This window comes from Crinia signifera, chromosome 9 (assembly GCF_055691185.1).
Source record: "Crinia signifera chromosome 9, ASM5569118v1, whole genome shotgun sequence".
Classification (NCBI taxonomy): Eukaryota; Metazoa; Chordata; class Amphibia; order Anura; family Myobatrachidae; genus Crinia; species Crinia signifera.
The window spans coordinates 16286066-16312508 of NC_139225.1; positions in this window are offsets into that span (position 1 = coordinate 16286066).

Below are 26443 nucleotides of genomic sequence, written 5' to 3' on the forward strand. Positions count from 1 at the left end.
CTGCCAGCCCTCCTCCTCCTCCTCCTCCTCCTCCTCCTCATGGAGCTGAATCCTTAAAACAAGTTCATCAAACTAAAGTAAGTCTAAATATGCCCCCCCCCCCCCCTTCCCTCCTCCCGCAACACCCTGATCCAAGACCCTATTCTTCTCTGCCTCTCCGAGCCTTTCTTTCAAGCCTCCTCAGCCTATTCATGGCCTGGATTGCCGAGTCCTTCCCTTGTTATCGGGGCCCCATGCAGCAGCTGCTATGGTAATGAGCGCCCCCCCCTCTCTCTTTTCCAATCGCACAATAAATCCAGCGGGGCCGGGCAGCGGCAGGTTTCCTCACAAAGGACGTATCTCACCCCAACACTGCCAGCCTTTCACATTCAAATGCATGGCCCAGCGGGCAGAATAGGTTCGGACTGTATAATATAAATGCATAAGCCCCCCCCCCCCCACCCCTTTTCTCCTCAGCCCCCAATTTCCAGACACAGGCCATCACACCCCCCGCCCTCGCCGCGCGCACATACTCACAGACTGTTGTGTCTGCTTTGGAATTTGTTAATACAAAATGGTGAGCGCAGGTCCCCCACCCACCCGGCTCCTGACACGGAGCTGTATAATGACTGGCATCTGAGGCCTAGCTGCGCGCAGTCCCCATACCTCAGGGTATCCGCAGCCTTATAGCCTGTAGATGTAGCCACGAATAGGCGCGACAGGTGTCTGTACATACAGGGGTGGCAGTGACATGTAAGATGCCCACCTATTAGGGTGACGTCTCCGAGGGGAGAAGTCGCCTGTGATCCCTGTCGATTCACCCGTATGCGATCCCAGCCAAGCCTGCTGGAGGCTGATGCGATATATTTTATATATATATATATATATATATATATATATATATATATATATATACTGGAGCACGTTCCATCTTTAGGCTCCAATGCGATGCTCAGATGTCCACATCGCATCGGACCTGATATCAAGCGCATGCGATTTCTGCAGAAAGCAGGTGAAAATTGACGAGATGAATCACCCAAGTGTATCGGGCACCTGTACACGCCGACCCGGTACATATATAGCGGTGGTCACCGGCACACATAGCGCCATCTTCATTGATGTATTGCTGGAGACACTCAAGGAGGAGATGTGTGTCAGCATTGTGCCAGTCAGTATGCCGGCGTTCGCTATGCCGATGCTGGCGTTCGTAATGCCATCTAAACACTGGCGCTGGTTCATGCAAAGGATCGGGGTGGCAATGCCAGAATACCAACAGTGGGCATCACGATCGGAAAGTAACTGGAGCTGACAAGCAGGTGGCTGGTGAGGGGCTTAGGTTTAGGGTTATGCTGCCCATACATAGGTGCGATCGGATTCGATGCGATGTCCATCGAACCCGATCGCATCTTGTGGTGCTAAAGTGTCCCCTTTGCAGCACCCGATGTCGCATGCCATCTTGAGATGGCACATTGGGTACTGGAAGAGGGTGGGCAGAGGGCGGCATTATGTAGCGCAAGAAGCGCTAGCGGGTGGCAGGGGTCAGACAGTGACTGAGATAGCTCAGCCAATCAGAGAGCTGCCCAGTGTTTTAAACACTTCTGCCGCCACCACTAACCCCGCCACCCGCTAGCGCTTCTTGCGCTACATAACGCCGCCGTCTCCCACACCACCAGCGGTCTCTCCAGCCCCCTCTCCCCATCCCCACGCCAATGAAAAAGTGCTCCCTCCGCCCCCCACCGGCGGATCGCATTCGAGCATCGCATGTGGTTAAAAACCACATGCGATCGCTCCTGCGATTCGATAGATATTATGTGCAGCACATAAGATCTTGAGACCAGACATTCGACCGGCGTGCCCACGCATCGCGTCGAATGTCCCCTTAAAAATGCATAGAATCATTCGATTTCTCGGTCGAAATCGAAGGATTGCATGCGATATCTCACATATGTATGGGCAGCATTAGGCTGTGGTAAGGACACTTGGTAGCGGAGTGTTAGGCTGGGGGACAGGGGATAGGTTTAGACAGTGGGGTACGGGGTTTAGGGCTAGACACAAGCAGGGAGGGCTAGGGACAAGCTGTGGGGGTTGGGAGGGTTAGGGATGGGGGTAGGGTGAGGGTATGAATACTTACCTGACCCCTGTCAGGTTTCCCGCCTTAGGATGCCGCCATCTGTATTCTGACCGTCAATCATCTGTACGTATCACCTCAGGGGTACATCCTCCTACTAGCATGGAACGGAGGTGAAGACGCGCAAATGCAAAACGCAAGTGAAGGTTTGAGGTTGCGCCTTCAGCAGACTTGGGGTACTAACCTTGAAAAGTGATGAAATGGAAAGTGATAAACCACCAGCTAATCAGCTCCTATCTGTTATGTCACAGGCTGTTTTTGAAAAATGAAAAATGACAGGCAGGAGCTGATTGGCTGGTACGTTATTGTCCATTTTATCACTTTTCAAGCTTAGTGCATCTGGCCCTAACTGTGCCCAGAGAGCCGTCGGCACACGGGTCAGTTCTTATTGTCCAGCGCAGATTCGCTTTTCATGTGCCCACTATTTCATGTCGACCCTCAGTCACGGTCTACTTTGGTTTTTAGACCTTTTGGTGTCGACCTAATGACCCACACCCTGATTCTATAATGCACTTTAAAAAACTTTCTCCCTTTCCGGGTGTGGTGGAACCACAAGTTCCAGCATTTCCAGTCAGCATCACTAATTATCTAGTGGTCACCAGCGAGCAAACACTTGAATTCCCCCCCATAGAGGTGAGGGGCAGCGATCGCCAGTTATTATATAGGATGGAGATTCTATCTATGATGATACCCCAGTCACACAGGTGCCTGATCAGTGATATAACACATGCTGGCTGTCCTGGAATGTTCCAGAGGCTCCCACATTTTCTCTGATCTCCCAGACGATTAGAGTAATGGGGGGGGGCATCATACTGCCTGTAGAACTATAAGGATAGACAAGTATCCCGCTTCCCCTCGAGGCACCCAGGGCAGGCGACAGGGGGGTTCAAGGGGGACACTCGCACCGGACCCCAACCTTGCGAGGGGCCCCAAGGCTCTGCAAGCATGGCTGCAGCAGTGCATCCCTAGCAATGGTTTATATAGGTGCTGCCTGCCCACCTGGGGTCATGGAAGGACACCCAATCCAGTAACCCCCCTCAGTCTGATCACCTGTCCGACTACAGCAACCCGCACCCTTCACAGGTAATTGGATTGAGCCCCAAGGCATGTTATTTGGTCCCGTGGGTTTGCACCTGTCCAGAGGCAAATTGCAGCTACCGTGCGTAAGGATGGAAACAGTCCTTTCCGTGGACCTGACGTACCACGCCCTCCTCATGGGTCGCCTTGGTGATGACAAGGGGGCGATCGCTGGGCATCCCCAGCAGAAGTGCGAGGGGCCAAGGCTCATTCTCAGGGACAAATTGCTGTGTCGCAGGGGGATAGATCCCGTCCCAGCCACCCTTTGCTGTCCGGCCGGTGAAAGCAGCCCATGAACCCACGTCACTGGTGACTTCCTGGCGGTGAAGGGGTTAAAGGCCCAACCCTTTGGCACAGCCCAACCCTCTCCCCCTCTTACCAACTTTTCAAAGGTCTCATTCATCCTGTGCAGCCACACAGAAAATGTGGGGCCAGATTGATGCCTATAGAGCGAAACATTAGTATAGGCCCAGCTTGGTGGTAGGGGGGGGGGGGGGGAGCTTTTTTGATGTTGTGTTCTACCCTCCCCCAAAACCACAAAAGTCCTTTTTTTCTTCTTCCTTTATAATGCTTTTGTAAGTTCAGATAAAGGATTGGCCCAGAGACTTTGTAGCCCCGAGCTACTACTGAGCGGGGAGACTGGCGCATAGCACCACTCACCGTAAGCGGCAGCTACTACTGAGCGGGGAGACCAGCGCATAGCACCAATCACTGTAAGGGGCAGCTACTACTGAGCGGGGAGACCAGCGCATAGCGCCACTCACTGTAAGCGGCAGCAACTACTGAGCGGGGAGACCAGCGCATAGCGCCACTCACTGTAAGCGGCAGCAACTACTGAGCGGGGAGACTAGCGCATAGCACCACTCACTGTAAGCGGCAGCAACTACTGAGCGGGGAGACCAGCACATAGCGCCACTCACTGTAAGCGGCAGCTACTACTGAGCGGGGAGACCAGCGCATAGCACCACTCACTGTAAGCGGCAGCAACTACTGAGCGGGGAGACCAGCGCATAGCACCACTCACTATAAGCGGCAGCTACTACTGAGCGAGGAAACCAGCGCATAGCACCACTCACTGTAAGCGGCAGCTACTACTGAGCGGGGAGACCAGCGCATAACACCACTCACTGTAAGCGGCAGCAACTACTGTGCAGGGAGACCAGCGCATAGCACCACTCACTATAAGCGGCAGCTACTACTGAGCGGGGAAACCAGCGCATAGCACCACTCACTGTAAGCGGCAGCTACTACTGAGCGGGGAAACAAGCGCATAGCACCACTCACTGTAAGCGGCAGCTACTACTGAGCGGGGAGATCAGCGCATAGCACCACTCACTGTAAGCGGCAGCAACTACTGAGCGGGGAGACCAGCGCATAGCACCACTCACTGTAAGCGGCAGCTACTACTGAGTGTGGAAACAAGCGCATAGCACCACTCACTGTAAGCGGCAGCTACTACTGAGCGGGGAGACCAGCGCATAGCACCACTCACTGTAAGCGGCAGCTACTACTGAGCGGGGAAACCAGCACATAGCACCACTCACTGTAAGCGGCAGCTACTACTGAGCGGGGAGACCAGCGCATAGCACCACTCACTGTAAGCGGCAGCAACAACTGAGCGGGGAAACCAGCGCATAGCACCACTCACTGTAAGCGGCAGCTACTACTGAGCGGGGAGACCAGCGCATAGCACCACTCACTGTAAGTAGCAGCTACTACTGAGAGGGGAGACCAGCGCATAGCACCACTCACTGTAAGCGGCAGCAACTACTGAGCGGGGAGACCAGCGCATAGCACCACTCACTGTAAGCGGCAGCTACTACTGAGCGGGGAGACCGGCGCATAGCACCACTCACTGTAAGCGGAAGCTACTACTGAGTGGGGAAACCAACGCATAGCACCACTCACTGTAAATGGCAGCTACTACTGAGCGGGGAGACCGGCGCATAGCACCACTCACTGTAAGCGGCAGCAACTACTGAGCGGGGAGACCAGCGCATAGCACCACTCACTGTAAGCGGCAGCTACTACTGAGCGTGGAAACCAGCGCATAGCACCACTCACTGTAAGCGGCAGCTACTACTGAGCGGGGAGACCAGCGCATAGCACCACTCACTGTAAGCGGCAGCTACTACTGAGCGGGGAAACCAGCGCATAGCACCACTCACTGTAAGCGGCAGCTACTACTGAGCGGGGAGACCAGCGCATAGCACCACTCACTGTAAGCGGCAGCAACAACTGAGCGGGGAAACCAGCACATAGCACCACTCACTGTAAGCGGCAGCTACTACTGAGCGGGGAGACCAGCGCATAGCACCACTCACTGTAAGTAGCAGCTACTACTGAGAGGGGAGACCAGCGCATAGCACCACTCACTGTAAGCGGCAGCTACTACTGAGAGTGGAAACCAGCGCATAGCACCACTCACTGTAAGCGGCAGCTACTACTGAGCGGGGAGACCAGCGCATAGCACCTCTCACTGTAAGTGGCAGCTACTACTGAGCGGGGAGACCAGCGCATAGCACCACTCACTGTAAGTGGCAGCTACTAATGAGAGGGGAGACCAGCGCATAGCACCACTCACTGTAAGCCGCAGCTACTACTGAGAGGGGAGACCAGCGCATAGCACCACTCACTGTAAGCGGCAGCTACTACTGAGCGGGGAGACCAGCGCATAGCACCACTCACTGTAAGTGGCAGCTACTACTGAGTGTGGAAACCAGCGCATAGCACCACTCACTGTAAGCGGCAGCTACTACTGAGCGGGGAGACCAGCGCATAGCACCACTCACTGTAAGTGGCAGCTACTACTGAGCGGGGAGACCAGCGCATAGCACCACTCACTGTAAGTGGCAGCTACTACTGAGTGTGGAAACCAGCGCATTGCACCACTCACTGTAAGCGGCAGCTACTTCTGAGTGGGGAAACCAACGCATAGCACCACTCACTGTAAGCGGCAGCTACTACTGAGCGGGGAGACCAGCGCATAGCACCACTCACTGTAAGTGGCAGCTACTACTGAGCGGGGAGACCAGCGCATAGCACCACTCACTGTAAGCGGCAGCTACTACTGAGCGGGGAGACCAGCGCATAGCACCACTCACTGTAAGTGGCAGCTACTACTGAGCGGGGAGACCAGCGCATAGCACCACTCACTGTAAGCGGCAGCTACTACTGAGCGGGGAGACCAGCGCATAGCACCACTCACTGTAAGCGGCAGCTACTACTGAGCGGGGAGACCAGCGCATAGCACCACTCACTGTAAGCGGCAGCTACTACTGAGCGGGGAGACCAGCGCATAGCACCACTCACTGTAAGCGGCAGCTGCTACTGAGAGGGGAAACCAGCGCATAGCACCACTCACTGTAATTGGCAGCTACTACTGAGCGGGGAGACCAGCGCATAGCACCACTCACTGTAAGCGGCAGCTACTACTGAGCGGGGAGGCCAGCGCATAGCACCACTCACTGTAAGCGGCAGCTACTACTGAGCGGGGAGACCAGCACATAGCACCACTCACTGTAAGCGGCAGCTACTACTGAGCAGGGAGACCAGTGCATAGCACCACTCACTGTAAGCGGCAGCTACTACTGAGCGGGGAGACCAGCGCATAGCACCACTCACTGTAATTGGCAGCTACAACTGAGTGTGGAAACCAGCGCATAGCACCACTCACTGTAATCGGCAGCTACTACTGAGCGGGGAGACCAGCGCATAGCACCACTCACTGTAAGCGGCAGCTACTACTGAGCAGGGAGACCAGTGCATAGCACCACTCACTGTAAGCGGCAGCTACTACTGAGCGGGGAGACCAGCGCATGGCACCACTCACTGTAAGCGGCAGCTACTACTGAGTGTGGAAACCAGCGCATAGCACCACTCACTGTAAGCGGCAGCTACTATTGAGCGGGGAGGCCAGCGCATAGCACCACTCACTGTAAGCGGCAGCTACTACTGAGCGGGGAGACCAGCGCATAGCACAACTCACTGTAAGCGGCAGCTACTACTGAGCAGGGAGACCAGTGCATAGCACCACTCACTGTAAGCGGCAGCTACTACTGAGCGGGGAGACCAGCGCATAGCACCACTCACTGTAATTGGCAGCTACAACTGAGTGTGGAAACCAGCGCATAGCACCACTCACTGTAATCGGCAGCTACTACTGAGCGGGGAGACCAGCGCATAGCACCACTCACTGTAAGCGGCAGCTACTACTGAGCAGGGAGACCCGTGCATAGCACCACTCACTGTAAGCGGCAGCTACTACTGAGCGGGGAGACCAGCGCATGGCACCACTCACTGTAAGCGGCAGCTACTACTGAGTGTGGAAACCAGCGCATAGCACCACTCACTGTAAGCGGCAGCTACTATTGAGCGGGGAGGCCAGCGCATAGCACCACTCACTGTAAGCGGCAGCTACTACTGAGCGGGGAGACCAGCGCATAGCACCACTCACTGTAAGCGGCAGCTACTACTGAGCAGGGAGACCAGTGCATAGCACCACTCACTGTAAGCGGCAGCTACTACTGAGCGGGGAGACCAGCGCATAGCACCACTCACTGTAATTGGCAGCTACTACTGAGCGGGGAGACCAGCGCATAGCACCACTCACTGTAAGCGGCAGCTGCTACTGAGCAGGGAGACCAGTGCATAGCACCACTCACTGTAAGCGGCAGCTACTACTGAGCAGGAAGACCAGCGCATAGCACCACTCACTGTAAGCGGCAGCTACTACTGAGCGGGGAGACCAGCACATAGCACCACTCACTGTAAGCGGCAGCTACTACTGAGCAGGGAGACCAGTGCATAGCACCACTCACTGTAAGCGGCAGCTACTACTGAGCGGGGAGACCAGCGCATGGCGCCACTCACTGTAAGCGGCAGCTACTACTGAGTGGGGAGACCAGCACATAGCACCACTCACTGTAAGCGGCAGCTACTACTGAGCAGGGAGACCAGTGCATAGCACCACTCACTGTAAGCGGTAGCTACTGGTGAATTCATGCTTACACTGGTGTAAGGGTATGGGTGGACATGTAACCTGCTAGACAGAGTGGAGGAGTTGCCCATAGCAACCAGTCAGCTCCACAAAACTGATTGGTCAACCACTGGTCCTAGGTATCTGTTCTCATGTAAGTGTAACCGCACGTGGAATTCCCAGTATCTGTTCTATCTACATGTAAGTGTAACCACACGTGGCATTCCCGGTATCTGTTCTCATGTAAGTGTAACCACGAGTGGCATTCCCGGTATCTGTTACGTCTACATGTAATTGTAACCACACGTGGAATTCCCGGTATCTCTTCGCATTGTGCATGTAAGTGTAACCGCACGTGGCATTCCCGGTATCTCTTCTCATTTTGTATGTAAGTGTAACCACACGTGGCATTCTCGGTAGATGTTCTAATTTTGTATGTGTAACCGCACGTGGCACTCTCTGTATCTGGTCTCAGTCTCGTGTAAGTGTAACCACACGTGGCATTCTCAGTATCTGGTCTCTGTCTACATGTAAGTGTAACCACACGTGGCATTCTCAGTATCTGTTCTCGTTTTGCATTTATGTGTAACCGCACGTGGCATTCTCAGTATGTGTTCACACTCTGCATGTAAGTGTAACCACACGTGGCATTCTTAGTAGCTTTTCTCATGTAAGTTTAGTCACATGCGGCATTCTCAGTATCTGTTCTCATTCTGCATTTAAGTGTAACAGCACGTAGCATTCTCAGTATGTGTTCACACTGCGTGTAAGTGTAACCAGACGTAGCAGTCTCTGTATCTGTTCACATTTTTGCATATAAGTGTAACCACACGTGGCAGTCTCAGTAGATGTTCTCCTGTAAGTACAACCACACGTGGCATTCTCAGTATCTGTTACGTCTACATGTAATTGTAACCACACGTGGAATTCCCGGTATCTCTTCGCATTGTGCATGTAAGTGTAACCGCACGTGGCATTCCCGGTATCTCTTCTCATTTTGTATGTAAGTGTAACCACACGTGGCATTCTCGGTAGCTGTTCTCATTTTGTATGTGTAACCGCACGTGGCACTCTCTGTATCTGGTCTCAGTCTACATGTAAGTGTAACCACATGTGGCATTCTCAGTATCTGGTCTCTGTCTACATGTAAGTGTAACCACACGTGGCATTCTCAGTATCTGTTCTTGTTTTGCATTTATGTGTAACCGCACGTGGCATTCTCAGTATGTGTTCACACTCTGCATGTAAGTGTAACCACATGTGGCATTCTTAGTAGTTTTTCTCATGTAAGTGTAGTCACATGTGGCATTCTCAGTATCTGTCCTCATTCTGCATTTAAGTGTAACAGCACGTAGCATTCTCAGTATGTGTTCACACTGCGTGTAAGTGTAACCAGACGTAGCAGTCTCTGTATCTGTTCACATTTTTGCATATAGGTGTAACCACACGTGGCAGTCTCAGTAGATGTTCTCATTCTGCATGTAAGTTTAACCACATGTGGCAGTCTCAGTAGATGTTCTCCCGTAAGTACAACCACACGTGGCATTCTCAGTATCTGTTACGTCTACATGTAATTGTAACCACACGTGGAATTCCCGGTATCTCTTCGCATTGTGCATGTAAGTGTAACCGCACGAGGCATTCCCGGTATCTCTTCTCATTTTGTATGTAAGTGTAACCACACGTGGCATTCTCGGTAGCTGTTCTCATTTTGTATGTGTAACCGCACGTGGCACTCTCTGTATCTGGTCTCAGTCTACATGTAAGTGTAACCACACGTGGCATTCTTAGTATCTGTTCTCGTTTCGCATTTATGTGTAACCGCACGTGGCATTCTCAGTATGTGTTCACACTCTGCATGTAAGTGTAACCACATGTGGCATTCTCAGTATCTGTTCTCATTCTGCATTTAAGTGTAACAGCACGTGGCATTCTCAGTATGTGTTCACACTGCGTGTAAGTGTAACCACACGTAGCAGTCTCTGTATCTGTTCACATTTTTGCATATAAGTGTAACCACACGTGGCAGTCTCAGTAGATGTTCTCCTGTAAGTACAACCACACATGGCATTCTCAGTATCTGTTCTCAGTCTACACGTAAGTATAACCGCACGTGACATTACCGGTATCTCTTTTTATTATGCATGTAAGTGTAACCGCACGTGGCATTCCCGGTATCTGTTCGCATTTTGTATGTAAGTATAACCACACCTGGAATTCTCAGTATCTGTTCTCATGTAAGTGTAACCACACGTGGCATTCTCAGGATCTGTTCTCACCCTGTATGTAAGTGTAACCACATGTGGCATTCTCTGTATCTGTTATCAGTCTACATGTAAGTGTAACCATACGTGACATTATCAGTAGATTATCATTCTGCATTTAAGTGTTACCACACGTGGCATTGCCTGTATCTGTTCTATCTGCATGTAAGTGTAACCACACGTGGAATTCTCGGTATCTGTTCTCACTCTATTTATATGTAACCACACGTGGCATTCTCGCATTCTCGGTATGTGTTCTCATTTTGCATGTAATGTAACCATACGCTGCATTCTCAATATGTGTTCACACTCTCCATGTAAGTGTAACCACACGTGGCATTCTTAGTAGCTTTTCTCATGTAAGTGTAGTCACATGTGGCATTCTCAGTATCTGTTCTCATTCTGCATTTAAGTGTAACAGCACGTGGCATTCTCAGTATGTGTTCACACTGCATGTAAGTGTAACCACACGTGGCAGTCTCTGTATCTGTTCTCATTTTTGCATGTAAGTGTAACCACACCTGGAATTCTCACTATTTGTTCTCATGTAAGTGTAACCACACGTGGCATTCTTTGTATCTGTTCTCATTCTGTATGTAAGTGTAACCACACGTGGCATTCTCAGTGTCTGTTCTCACCTTGTAACCACACGTGGCATTCTTGGTATCTGTTCTCACCCTGTATGTAAGTGTAACCACATGTGGCATTCTTGGTATCTGTTATCAGTCTACATGTAAGTGTAACCATATGTGGCATTATCAGTAGTTTATCATTCTGCCTTTAAGTGTTACCACACGTGGCATTCTTGGTATCTGTTATCAGTCTACATGTAAGTGTAATCACATGTGGCATTCTCAGTATCAGTTCTCATTCTGCATTTAAGTGTAACAGCACGTGGCATTCTAAGTATGTGTTCACACTGCATGTAAGTGTAACCACACCTGGAATTCTCACTATTTGTTCTCATGTAAGTGTAACCACACGTGGCATTCTTTGTATCTGTTCTCATTCTGTATGTAAGTGTAACCACACGTGGCATTCTCAGTGTCTGTTCTCACCTTGTAACCACACGTGGCATTCTTGGTATCTGTTATCAGTCTACATGTAAGTGTAACCATATGTGGCATTATCAGTAGTTTATCATTCTGCCTTTAAGTGTTACCACACGTGGCATTCTTGGTATCTGTTATCAGTCTACATGTAAGTGTAATCACATGTGGCATTCTCAGTATCTGTTCTCATTCTGCATTTAAGTGTAACAGCACGTGGCATTCTCAGTATGTGTTCACACTGCATGTAAGTGTAACCACACATGGCAGTCTCATCTGTTCACATTTTTGCATGTAAGTGTAACCACACGTGACAGTCTCAGTAGATGTTCTACTGTAAGTGTAACCACATGTGGCAGTCTCGGTATCTGTTCTCATTCTGCATGTATGCGTAACCACACGTGGCAGTCTCAGTAGATGTTCTCCTGTAACTGTAACCACACGTGGCATTCTTAGTATCTGTTCTCAGTCTACATGTAAGTATAACCATACTTTTCATTTCCGGTATCTCTTCTCATTGTGCATGTAAGTGTAACCGCACGTTGCATTCCCGGTATCTGTTCTCATTTTGTCTGTAAGTATAACCACACCTGGAATTCTCACTATTTGTTCTCATGTAAGTGTAACCACACGTGGCATTCTCTGTATCTGTTCTCATTCTGTATGTAAGTGTAACCACACGTGGCATTCCCAGTATCTGTTCTCACCCTGTATGTAAGTGTAACCACACGTGGCATTCTTGGTATCTGTTCTCACCCTGTATATAAGTGTAACCACACGTGGCATTCTCGGTATCTGTTATCAGTTTACATGTAAGTGTAACCATACGTGGCATTATCAGTAGCTTATCATTCTGCATTTAAGTGTTACCGCACGTGGCAATGCCGGTATCTGTTCTATCTGCATGTAAGTGTAACCACATGTGGCATTCTCTGTATCTGTTCTGTCTACTTGTAAGTGTAACCACATGTGGCATTCTCTGTAGCTGTTCTCATATAAGTGTAACCACACGTGGCAATCTCGGTATCTGTTCTCACTCTATTTAAGTGTAACCACATGTGGCATTCTCTGTATCTGTTCTCATTCTGTATGTAAATGTAACCACACGTGGCATTCTCGGTATCTGTTATCAGTCTACAAGTGTAACCATACGTGGCAATATCAGTAGTTTATCATTCTGCATGTAAGTGTAACCACATGTGGCATTCTCTGTAGCTGTTCTCATATAAGTGTAACCACACGTGGCAATCTCGGTATCTGTTCTCACTCTATTTAAGTGTAACCACATGTGGCATTCTCTGTATCTGTTCTCATTCTGTATGTAAATGTAACCACACGTGGCATTCTCGGTATCTGTTATCAGTCTACAAGTGTAACCATACGTGGCAATATCAGTAGTTTATCATTCTGCATGTAAGTGTAACCACACGTGGCATTCTCGGTATCTGTTCTCACTCAATTTATGTGTAACCACACGTGGCATTCTCTGTATATGTTCTCATTCTGTATGTAAGTGTAACCACACATGGCATTCTCAGTATCTGTTCTCATGTTAGTGTAACCATACGTGGCATTTTCTGTAGCTGTTCTCAGTATACATGTAAGTGTAACCACACATGTCATTCTCAGTATCTGTTCTGCATTTATGTGTAACTGCACGTGGCATTCTTGGTATGTGTTCTCATTCTGTATGTAAGTGTAACCACACGTGGCATTCTCGGTATCTGTTATCAGTCTACAAGTGTAACCATACGTGGCATTATTAGTAGTTTATCGTTCTGCATGTAAGTGTAACCACACGTGGCATTCTCTGTAACTGTTCTCATGTAAGTGTAACCACACGTGGCATTCTCGGTATCTGTTCTCACTCAATTTATGTGTAACCACACGTGGCATCCTCTGTATATGTTCTCATTCTGTATGTAAGTGTAACCACACGTGGCATTCTCAGTATCTGTTCTCATGTTAGTGTAACCATACGTGGCATTTTTGGCATCTGTTCTGTCTGCATGTAAGTATAACCACACGTGGCAATCTCAGCATCTGTTCTCATGTAAGTGTAACCACACGTGGCATTTTCTGTAGCTGTTCTCAGTATACATGTAAGTGTAACCACACGTGTCATTCTCAGTATCTGTTCTGCATTTATGTGTAACTGCACGTGGCATTCTCGGTATGTGTTCTCATTTTGCATGTAATTGTAACCATACGCTGTTGCACGCCACCGTCCGGGAGTCGCTGCACCCGGACGGACGGCGGATGCGGCACTTAGTGACGCGGCGGGGGACGTTGCCAGGCAGCGTCACAAGCCTCACTCTGAGGCTAGGTGTCGGGGCGTTGCCAGGCAACGTCCCCGAACTTCCGCCCGGCGGCCGGGAGCGCGCGCTAATTTCAAATAAATAGCCGGCGTCTGCTGGACACAGACGCCGGTTATAGCTTATTGCACTGCTGCAGTATGCTTTATTATTTCCGGTCCCCGTGGCTTCTTGTCCTCGGTCCTTAGCCTGGAAGATCTGTTCCAGAGTTCCAGTCTCTCCCAGCCTTCCGTGGAAGTTTACTTCTGAGGACCTGCTCCTGCCTGAGCCTGCGTCTGGCCCACAGCCTCCATCTTCCCGTGGGTCACGTAAGTGCTCCATTGGAGCCTCGGTCCTATCTTTTCTTCTCCTGTCGCCCTCCGTGGCTTTGCCCCTCTGTGGGCTTATTGTTATCCTCTTTTTGTATTTTGTACCCCTCTTTTCCCTCTGGGATCTTTTCTCTCTTTTTGTCCTTTTTAGAGTCTTTTTAGGCAGGAATTGTCACCTTCCTCCATTTCCCTGTTTTGGGGAGTCGCCGTCCCTGTGGCGTACTTAGCTGGGGACTCCTCCTTGTCAGGTTGTGTCTGTGACTGGGTCGCAATCCCATTTTGGCCAGGTGCCGGCAGTCAGGGGTCATTTCCCAGTTAGGCCCGGTAGTTAGTCTGTCCTCTTGGGCTACCCCATGGTGATCGTTTACCCCTTGTCCACACCTAAGACCTGGCTGCATCGGGGTCGGAGCGGGCCTAACTCGCTCCTTCGGACGCGGCGGCCTCAGGTGAAGCCTAGCTCTGCAGGGGTTTACCATCTTCCTCGGGGACTCAACAGAGTTAGTGTAGGATCCGCTGTGACCGTCCTAACCGGCGGTCCCGGCTACGGGCTCACACCTGAATTCCAGACTTCAGTTGCTTCCTGTGCCCTAGCAGGCAGCGTAACATACGCTGCATTCTCAGTATGTTTTCACACTCTGCATGTAAGTGTAACCACACGTGGCATTCTTAGTAGCTTTTCTCATGTAAGTGTAATCACATGTGGCATTCTCAGTATCTGTTCTCATTCTGCATTTAAGTGTAACAGCACGTGGCATTCTCAGTATGTGTTCACACTGCATGTAAGTGTAATCACACGTGGCAGTCTCAGTAGATGTTCTCCTGTAAGTATAACCACACGTGGTATTCTCAGTATCTGTTCTCAGTCTACATGTAAGTATAACCGCACGTGGCATTCCCGGTATTTCTTCTCATTGTGCATGTAAGTGTAACCGCACGTGGCATTCCCGGTATCTGTTCTCATTTTGTATGTAAGTATAACCACACCTGCAATTCTCAGTATCTGTTCTCATGTAAGTGTAACCACACGTGGCATTCTCAGTATCTGTTCTCACCCTGTATGTAAGTGTAACCACATGTGGCATTCCCGGTATCTGTTATCAGTCTACATGTAAGTGTAACCATACGTGGCATTATCAGTAGCTTATCATTCTGCATTTAAGTGTTACCACACGTAGCATTGCCGGAATCTGTTCTATCTACATGTAAGTGTAACCACATGTGGCATTATCTGTATCTGGTATGTCTACATGTAAGTGTAACCACACGTGGCATTCTCTGTAACTGTTCCCATGTAAGTGTAACTACATGTGGCATTCTCTGGAGCTGTTCTCCTGTAAATGTAACCACACGTGGCATTTCCGGTATCTGTTCTCATGTGTGTAACCACATGTGGCATTCTCAGTATCTGTTCTCATGTGTGGCATTTCCGGTATCTGTTCTGACTGCATGTAAGTGTAACCACACGTGGCAATCTCAGCATCTGTTTCCATGTAAGTGTAATCACACGTGGCATTCTCGGTATCTGTTCTCACTCTATTTATGTGTAACCACACGTGGCATTCTCTGTATCTGTTATCATTCTTTATTTAAGTGTAACCACACGTGGCATTCTCTGTATCTGTTATCATTCTTTATTTAAGTGTAACCACACGTGGCATTCTCTGTATCTGTTATCATTCTTTATTTAAGTGTAACCACACGTGGCATTCTCAGTATCTGTTCTCATTTAAGTGTAACCACACGTGGCAATCTCTGTATCTGTTCTCATTGTGCATGTAAGTGTAACCAGACGTGGCAATCTCAGTAGATGTTCTCCTGTAAGTCTAACCGCACGTGGCATTCTCAGTATCTGTTCTCAGTCTACATGTAAGTATAACCACACGTGGCATTCCCGGTATCTCTTCTTATTGTGCATGTAAGTGTAACCGCACGTGGCATTCCTGGGATCTATTCTCAATCTGCATGTATGTGTTATCACACGTGGCATTCTCTGTATCTGTTCTCAGTCTACATGTAAGTATAACCACACGTGGCATTCCCGGTATCTCTTCTTATTGTGCATGTAAGTGTAACCACACGTGGCATTCCTGGGATCTATTCTCAATCTGCATGTATGTGTTATCACACGTGGCATTCTCTGTATCTGTTCTAATTCTGTATGTACATGGCACATGCCTGACCATCAGCATGGGTGATTTTATATTGACAAGAGGCTACTGTACAGTATGTATGAGCTACAGTCATGTGTAAAAGGGACATTGTTTAATATGTTGCCTTGTGCTGCCACCTGTTGGCCATAATCATGTACTGAATTCACATCCATTATTGATGATGTGTGTTATAATGACAGTATAGCAATTACCACTGCACATGTTGATCAGACAGGTAAATCTAGTAATGGGAGCGTTTATTGTACAGATTTTGATGGCAACATCTGTTCTGATTGGTAATTGGAGGATCCAACCACTTGTGGCAACAGGACGCTTTACAGACATCGAAACCATGCACATAGGAAGGGGACGACCCGATCTCTCAGGAGCCCCGGCGCTAATGGATGTAAAATAGGGTTTCAAATAAAAGTATTTTTGTATGTTTTTAGACCCTATATGGCTGCTGCAAGTGTATGGAGTCTGCCAGACTCAAGAAAGAGAAAAAGAGGTTTCTTTCTCTTGCAAGTATTGGGTTTGGGGAATATACACTGCGCTGTCAATAGGGGTGGTAGTAAGATATATGAAGTGGTTTAATCACGCTGTGCACAATGATGGAGGACACGCTGTATACAATAAAAGGTTTTATGTAGACATAAATAATAAAAATAACAATTCAGGTGGGTAATCAACAAAAATTGGAATATATTTGACACACAAACATGTATATATTGCACTAATATAATGTAATAAAAAGCTTTATAAGTTTAAAAGCAGACTTGATGTGGCTGCTGGCGTCCCAGCTGATAGTGTAAAGCAGGGCTGGGCAATTGCGGCCCTCCAGATGTTGAGGAACTACACATCCCAGGATGCTTTGCATTAGTTTTGCTATGTGGCCATGCTGAAACTGATGGAAGGCATGCTGGGATGTGTAGTTTCTCAACATCTGGAGGGCCGCAATTGCCCAGCCCTGGTGTAAAGGTATAGATCTATATCAATAATTCACTCAGAAACGGCCGCTGATTGAGACAGATAGTTAGTATCCTAGGGCAACAGAATTAGTTAATAAGCCAAAGAACCTGGTTTAGCAAGTGGGCTAACAAGCAAGGTGTTGGCGAGTATAGATTATGCTGTTGATGCCTGCGAGTTAGTATAAGCAGGGGAAGCAAAGTTAGTGGTGTGTTTACACAGCGGGAGTCCCGGTGTATCACTGATGAATGTGGATATAGGTAACACTCACTGGTTGGAGAGATGTTGAAGCGGCACCTCAGTGGGTGGTTGGAGGTCCGTGTGTCCCGGGGTAATTTGCCTGCTGCAAGCGGCTTCACGTGTGGTATAGCATCGCTCAGATCCACGGCGCCGGTGGAGGCGGAACTGAGGACTGGATGTAGATGCGGCTGGTCTCTGAGTGTGAGGGCAGAAGTCAGGATCAAGTCTGCTGGTAGCACTGGCGGAAGTGGGGCAACGCGTTTCGTCTCCCAAACGGCTGGAGACTTTTTCAAGCTGTAATGAGCCATTCCTAGTGCTTCATATTTATAAGCCAGAGTCAGTTCAATAATTGGTCAATTGGTAACATCATTTAATAATCATATATTTAGAGTGTTAAAAACTGGTTTAAATCCATTTAAATTGCAGCGCGTCCTCTCATAACAGATGCATAGTAGAAACTTATTAAATACATACATTATAATCTAAGTCAATTGTATCAAAACTGATTACCGTGTTTCCCCGATAATTAGACCTACCCCGATAATAAGCCCTACCCCAGATTTGGAACATTTGCTGTAACATATGGGATAATTAAGGCAAAGGACAGCTCTTGCGTTAAGAGCTGTCCTTTGCGGTGAGAGTCGCCGGGTCCCAGCAGGTCCCGGCGGCTCTCCCCTCCCACACCCGGCGCTGCTGCTGCTGCGCCGGGCTCTCCTCCTCCCTGCACCCGGAAGAGGATCAGTGCAGGGAGGAGGTCACAGGTCCGGGCAGCACAGCGCTGTGCTGCCCGGACACAGGTGAGGGGGCGATGCGGGGCGGCGGGGGGTCGGCGCGGGGCGGCGGAGGGTTGCGATAGAAGCCCATTGGCTTCTATGGGGCATCGCCAGGTAACCCGGCGGGGGATGCTTACAGCATAAATAGTTTTATTAAACCCAATTCTAAAATTATCCAGACCTCAGGGTTCATAACGGAACCAGTATAATGTAAGGCAAATCATGCAGAATACAGTCTTATAATGAAGACCTTAGCGTAGCAATACAGATTGATAATCCTCCACGGAACGCCACCTGATTCACTACAAAGAGGGATCCAGGAATAGTATTAAACTTACAATATGAATCATCATTAAAATGAAAATTATACCTAATACACAGTCCGGGGTGCCTCAGCAGCGCTGGGCACTTCCGGGTACGGCAGAATAGAGCCGCAATTGGTCCAAACAGACCATGTGACCGGCGGAATGACGTCAGACACCGGTCACATGCTCCTAACGCCGACAGAATGGCGGAAGGAGCCTCAATAAGCCTGGCATGAAGCGGCCACCATGATAGGAGGAAGCAGACCACGTGATCCCAGGCGGCCAAATGATTGGCTGTTGGGAATTAATAAATATCCTCAATCAATGACAATCGGCTTGTGTCTTGAGAAAGCATGTTGTGAAACACGTGTTGACATTATGACAATAGGTCCTTGCTTATCTATGCTAGTAATGTTATTGTAAACAAATGTGATATTAATCTGAAAAATTGCTATAGTTCACGCACCTAACTCTGGGGACCAGCTTGCCCAGTGAAGGGCCTGCGCTCTCTCCCCTGTGAAGGGAGGAGGCAACCCTGTATTAAACAAACTCCCATAAGCTAATAATAATTGGGATTTAAGTTGCCACATAATTGCTGGTTAAAATTCCAATGGGTGTAATACCATTTACCAACCACTAGAGGTCAGCAAATCACTACCAATGTGAGATGGTGATTCACCTCTATCTGGACATATAGAGAAAAGGGACTAGAAAGTCAATACTGAACCCACTAGGGCAGATACTGATCAGTATTTATGAATATTAACTGCACACAGTGAGAGAGTATGCAATTGATAATATAACCCTGCTATATGTTTTGGCAAATAATGGTACCCTGCTAACCACCAATGTGAGACAGTGACTCAACTCTATCTGGACATATAGAGAAAAGGGACTAGAAATTTAACACTGAACCCACAAGGGCAGATATTGATCAGTGTTTATGAATATTAACTGCTTACAGTGAGAGAGTATGCAGTCGATAACATAACCCTACTATATGTCGTGGTAAATAATGGTACCCTGATAACGATCTCATATCCTGAGTGTAAAGACCTCATTGAGCTATAATCCCTTTTAAAGGCTAACTAGCAGACTGGATTAAACAGCCACCACTTGTGCAGGCAATATACTGTCTAAACCACACACTCACAATAGTACTGTGGACAGGCAGGCTGTGAGAGACCGTGCCTACCACTGTACTGTCCCCTGCAATAAATTTATGACAGTTGTCCTATTTGAAGACTATCTAGCAGGCTGTGGCAAACAACTACAATCTGTGTAGGTAATATACTGTTTAAACCACATATTAACTATAGCACTGTGGTTAGGCGGGCTGTGAGAGAACGTGTCTACCATTGTGCTGTCCTCTGCAAGGAAAACAGTAGCTGCAAAACAAACTGGTATATATTAAGATCTTAAAGCAGTACTGGAAATTTTTTCAGCAGAAATTCCCCAGAATGTGTTAAAAAACCAATGGGACCAAACCATATGGCCGGATTCTGCTAGACAGCAGAGTAAATAATAAGATATAACCATAAACCCTATTTGAGGGTACCAACGGTCATATTAAAAACAGTATATTTAACTGCAACTGTATGGAATATAACTACAATTGTGCTTAATTACCACAAGAGGTCAGCAGAGGATTACAAAGGCCCTGCATAAGAAGTGTATTATCCCACACAGAATGTTACCAAATAAACAGTAACCAATAAATATGATGAAATATATATGAATAATACAATAGACACAATTGCAGACAAGCAGGTGTTTATTTGAACATTATACCACTCAGAGACCAATTGAAATCACAGAGTTTATTTGGCAGCGTATGAACTAAATATCTATACATAGAATTCAAGGCCTATTTTTTAAATCTATATACACACTTTCTAATCTTTCCAAAGCGCCATTTGGCCAATCACAGTACATGTTTAGTTTGTCCATGTGTGTCAACTATTTTTAATTCTTAATAAATTTCACAACTAATAAGGTGAGATTATCCGTAGACTTATAAATTCAACGAAAACTGATTAATTCTCCCCTTATTTTTAAAATAACGAGTTCAATAAAGTATCAAATCTTTTAAAAAATTATCTTTCTAGGTGTGCAATTGCATCCATAGTGCAAATTCTCTTTCCTCTTCCTCGATTGTACTTTACCCAATTTTGCCCGGATAGCACCCCCGCCACCGTGAAAATATATGAAAAGGCGGCTCGTGTAGACCCAAAATAACCAGAAGGGTCATAATTATTAGTGTGCGGATTGTTACCTCCACCTCCCCCGAACCCCTTTTTTTGTATCCGCTATTTCTAAAATGACCAAGCATGACTTCAGATTGAGCCATGAAGTCTTTGGGCCATATTCAATGAGAAAAATTTGCCGTGTTTAATGGCGAGTTTGTGCTATTTTCGCGATGGAAGGAGCATTTTGCTCTCCAAAAGTGAACCACCCTATTTAATGGGCAGTATTCAATGAAGAAAATTCTCTGTGCATGGCGAGAGATTTTTTCTCTCGCCATGCACTCTCCGTGTTCCGGAGCCTCCTGCTCCCACTATTCAATGTATTTAAGACTCGCCGCCACTCACAGCGAGTCTTAACCCCTGCAGCGGACGAGCGTCCGCGGCAGGGAGCTGACAGGGAGCCGTGGGACGGTGGCATCCAGGGAGATTAAAGTCTCCCTGGATGCCCCAGAACATATGTGGAGGGTAGGGGGCCCCCCCGGGACCCAGGCAGCACAGGCTGCCCCCCCCCCCTATAGCCAGCGGGTGACCCAGTATTCACTGCACCCAATCGTGCATATTAACGATCGGGTGCAGTGAATATATGAATATCTAATGAGCGGCTCGAGCGCTCCGGCCCCCTGCTGGCTGCTCTGTGTATAAAAAAAAAAAAAAAAAAAAATTAACATTTTTTTTTAATTAAATATATATTCATGTGCTATAAGCACATGAATAAAAATAACATGCCCCTTCACAGAAAAAAAACCTGATTTTTTTACACCAAAATTAAAAAAAAACCCTTTTAGATTAAAAGTTCACATTCCAGCTCTCCATCAAAAGATGGAGAATTTCTACACGGAGAGAGACGGCGAAAATCACTTAGAAAGACGGCGAATATTTCACATTGAATAGGGTTGCTCGCTTTTGGAGAGCAAAATGCTCCGTCCAAGGCGAACAAAGCACAAATTCTCCACAAAACAGAACTTTTCTCATTGAATACTGCCCAATGTGATATTTTCGCCGTCTTTCTAAGTGATTTTCGCCGTCTCTCTCCGTGTAGCAATTCTCCATCTTTTCATGGAGAACTGGAATGTGAACTTTTAAACTAAAAGGTTTTTTTTTTTATTTTGGTGTCAAAAAATTAGGATTTTTTTTCTGTGAAGGGGCATGCTATTTTTATTCATGTGCTTATAGCACATGAATATATAGTTAATTTAAAAAATATATATATTTTTTTTTTTTACACAGAGCAGCCAGCAGGGGGCCAGAGCTCTCGAGCCGCTCATTAGATATTCATATATTCACTGCACCCGATCATTACATATGCACGATCGGGTGCAGTGAATACTGGGTCCCCCGCTGGCTATAGGGGGGGGGGGGGTGGGCAGCTTGTGCTGAATGGGTCCCGGGGAGCCCTCCTCCCCTCCACATATGTTCTGGGGCAGCCAGGGAGACTTTAATCTCCCTGGCTGCCACCGTCCCCCGGCTCCCTGCCAGCTCCCTGCCACGGACGCACATTGAATAGTGGGAGCAGGAGTGGCAGCGAGCCCTCCGGAACAGGGCGAGTGCATGGCGAGAGAAAAAGTCTCTCGCCATGCACGGAGAATATTTCTCATTGAATACAGCCCTTTGTCTGACGTACAATTCCGTCTCAATCTGAGAATTTGTTTTTTTGGGATATTTCGGATCCAGGGTTTATGATGACTACTTTTGAAATGTAAGTAGTTCCCTGTTGCGACTGGTTTCATATAATTGGAAGAAATCAATTTATTATGTGAAACAGAGAATGTGATATCCAGAAAGTTAACCGAAGATAAACTAAACGTGTGAGTGAAAATTAAGTTGAAAGTATTAGTGTTAAGAAAATTAACAAATTCCAAAGCTTTTGTGGGACCCCCATTCCAAATGATAAAGAGGTCGTCTATGAAACGGCCATAGAGGACCAGATTCTCTCTATATGGACCGCCCCATATAGGTTGTTCCTCTAGGCCTGGGCTGGGCAACACCGGCCCTCCACATGTTGATGAACTACACATCCCAGCATGCCTTGCATCAGTTTCAGCATGGCCACATAGCAAAACTAATGCAAAGCATCCTGGGATGTGTAGTTCATTAACATCTGGAGGGCCGGTGTTGCCCAGCCCTGCTCTAGGCGGCCCATATAGAGGTTTGCAAAGCTTGGTGCAAATCTGGTCCCAATGGCCGTCCCTAGTTGCGGCTGAGAATACAAATATATGATATCAAAGTTTGGAGAGGGAAATAGTACCAGCCAATCAGCTCTTGAATTTTTCAAACAGCCTGTAGCATGAAAGGAGCTGATTGGCTGGTACTTAGGGGTTTATTCTGGTTGGTGCGGTAGGACCGTACACGGTCGGATCGGGCTTTTTTTTTTCATCTGCGCATGCGTATCACAGACGGGTCTCTCCGTGCGAAAAAACCTGTCCGCAAGAGCACGGTCATTGTGGGCGGCATGTGGGCGTTTTTATGGGAGTGGCCAGAATAATGAGGGGAAACTGGGCGTAAACATGGGCGTACACGGGGGGGGGTGTGCACACAAAATGCACGGTGCCACAACCGCCTCAATCGGCGAACGCACCGTGCATTTTGGCCCAAAAACAGGCGGACGCCAAAGATAGCTCCAGACCACCCCTACAGATACCGCATGAGAGCGGACGCCTGGGTCTGCTAATTAACGCTGATTACTACTCAAACACATACACCTGAATGTAATAATTAATGCTGCAGGCTATTAAGTGAAAACCATTATTTCACTACCTGCAAGCCACACATACAGCACGCAAACACATTGGAACCTTATCTTTCTACACTTCTCAACATGTAAAGGTTGGTTTCATTTAAGGTAAGATTCATTCTAATACCTGGTTATATAAGTCAAGGTAGTTATTTTATAACCATCTACACCCATTCAGTAAGTGTTTTTTTTCTACTTTAAAAAGCAGGACACTCAATTCACAGGAGTCGACATGTGTCAACTTTTTCATTGTAACACAAACATACCAGTTTGGGGGAGTGCCCTCCCGCACCAGGCACTCCCCCCCCCCCTGCGACCCCCCTCCCACGATTTGCGGCACTCCCCACCCCCCCCCTCGCGACCCCACCCCTCCCGCGATTCGCTGCACCCCCTCTAAACCCCCCCGCAACCCCCCCTCCCGCGATTCGCGCCACTCCCCACCCCCCCTCGAAACATCCTCCCGCGATTCACAGCCCCCACCCCCCCTCCCCCGATTCGCGGCATTCCCCCCACACCACACACCCCCCAGCAATTCGCGGTACCCCCTCCCCCCCCACATACCACTATTATACAGCCTCCTGCTCTTATGCACCCCCTTACTCCCTGCCAGTGGGAGGAGACACTCCCTCACTGCCGGGAGCTGCATACTGTCCCCCACCCTCCTCCAGTTCTAGGGATGCCCATCCACCATCAATGATTTCAAATCATCGATGGTTTATGGCCGATGTTGAATACTTTTGCCAGGACCCACTTTTGTGGGAGGACCAGATGATTTTCCTACATCGATGGCAAAGGAGAACCGATCAAGTTTCAAATTTTTTTATGGTGCTGGGACACGGAGCATAGCTCCGCCCCCCACACCCGACAGCCCCGCCACCGAGTTCTGATTGTCCCACAGCCTATTCAGTCAGATATAATGGATGACCATCGATAGCTACAACAATCGATGGTTATCCAAGTAATATTTTACTATTATCGATGGCAGGGTGCAAAATCGCCATCAATGCCAACCATCAATGGCGTCTGCACCAATGCCTATCCCTACTCTGCAACAGGCAAAAACCTTTACTACCCCTCATGCCCACACACCTCTATCACTGCCCTGCCTCCTGTTCTCCTGCCCCGTAACTTCCGCCAGTGGGGACCCGCTCACCCTGTGTTGCCCACATACCCCTATCATGCTTTACCACCCAGCCTCCTGCTCTCATGCACCCTAACTCCCACCCAGTCGGAGGAGACACTGACTCCTGTACTTTTGTGCTGCCACGCTGGACCCTCACCCACTGTCAGAAGCTGCACAGTGTCCCCCACCCTCCTCTTTAGTCCCGTATGCCCACACACCCCTATCACTACCCAGCTTCCTGCTCTCCTGAACCGTAACTTCAACCACTTCCCACCCTGATGGCACCTGTCTTCAACGTGCCCGCTCTCCCGCCCACCGGCTCCTTACTTCGCACGCCCGGCTCCCACCCACCAGCTCCTGCTTAGCCTGCCCAGCTTCACCGCCCACTCTCCCAAATGCACCGCACCGTAAGTTAATATGCGGGGTGGCCACGGAGGGTTTTTCTACTAGGGAAGTCAATCCCAGGATTGGGCATTTTTCAATCCTGATTTCCGGGATTGAAAATATGCCCCGGGACTGGCTTCCCTACTATCAATGTACATCTTACTCTGTAACCGCTTTTTAATTAAACAAAACAATACACACCCCCTTCCACATCATATGCTCTCTATTTAACAAATTTCACCTATAACTCAAGTTGCAATACAGGCATCTTTCATACAATTCTAACCCTATGTCTCACAATACAAACGGTCACAAATTAAGGGGGCGCAGCCCCTTACGCCGGTGTGAAGAGCGCCCGTATGAATCACCTAGTATATAATCATTTCCTATGTTCGCTGTGTACTACGGCCTGTACAGATATATTTAAACTCGTGCCATTTTGTCTTTAATATAATTATTTAGTGATGGCATGCGGGGGCAAGTAGTTTTTTTCTGTGATTTTATTTCAATGTTCTTTGCTCTTCATGATGAAGCTCTGGTTTGTCTTTAATATATTTATTTAGTGATGGCATGCGGGGGCAAGTAGTTTTTTCTGTGATTTTATTTCAGTGTTCTTTGCTCTTCACGATGAAGCCCTGGTATTGAAAAATGCATCAACCCTCACGCACCCCTGCATTCACTGTGCCACGAGTGCCGCTGTTGTGATTTATTTCTATTTCTATTTATTATAATTATTATTATTATTATTTATATACATTTGGTCTATCTATAATACTTTAACTGACCCGGCATATACCGGGTCACCTAAGTGTCCATCTCCGTGCTTTGCTCCGCCCCTCTGGAAACCCCCTTCTGAAAATCCTGCGTTTGCCACTGCATTCTGTACCCTTGCAGTCACTGTATACACGCACCCCTACTGTATGTATACCATTTGTAGCTCTCATGTCACGCACAACTGGCTTAGTCTCCATTTTTGCCATAGTTTTGTGTTTATAGCTGCTGGTAAAATCTTATTTACCCTCTTATTTCTATACAGACTTCAAAGGACAATATATTTACATCCCCTGGGACCTCTTTAGCAAGTGTGACCTGGTTCTATCAGGTTATTTATTAATTTGGTGCTGTTATGTGATATAACACACAGGGGGTGGAACTGCACCATTATGGGTCACAAACAGGTTTGATTGGCCAGCTGGTACTTCTGGCAAATGCCCCAGTCTGCTGGTCACATTGTTCCAGGTATGCTATACTGTAGCACCTCTAGTTCCAAATATTCCACGATGTGGATCTTTTTCAGGTCCAATCGCTCGCATACAAATTCACATGCGAGCACAATGATTTTCAAATGCGCATGTGCCAGGGGCGCAGTGGGGGGGGGGGAGGCGGCGACCCCACTTCTCTGTATGACACACTGTAGCACCCCTGGT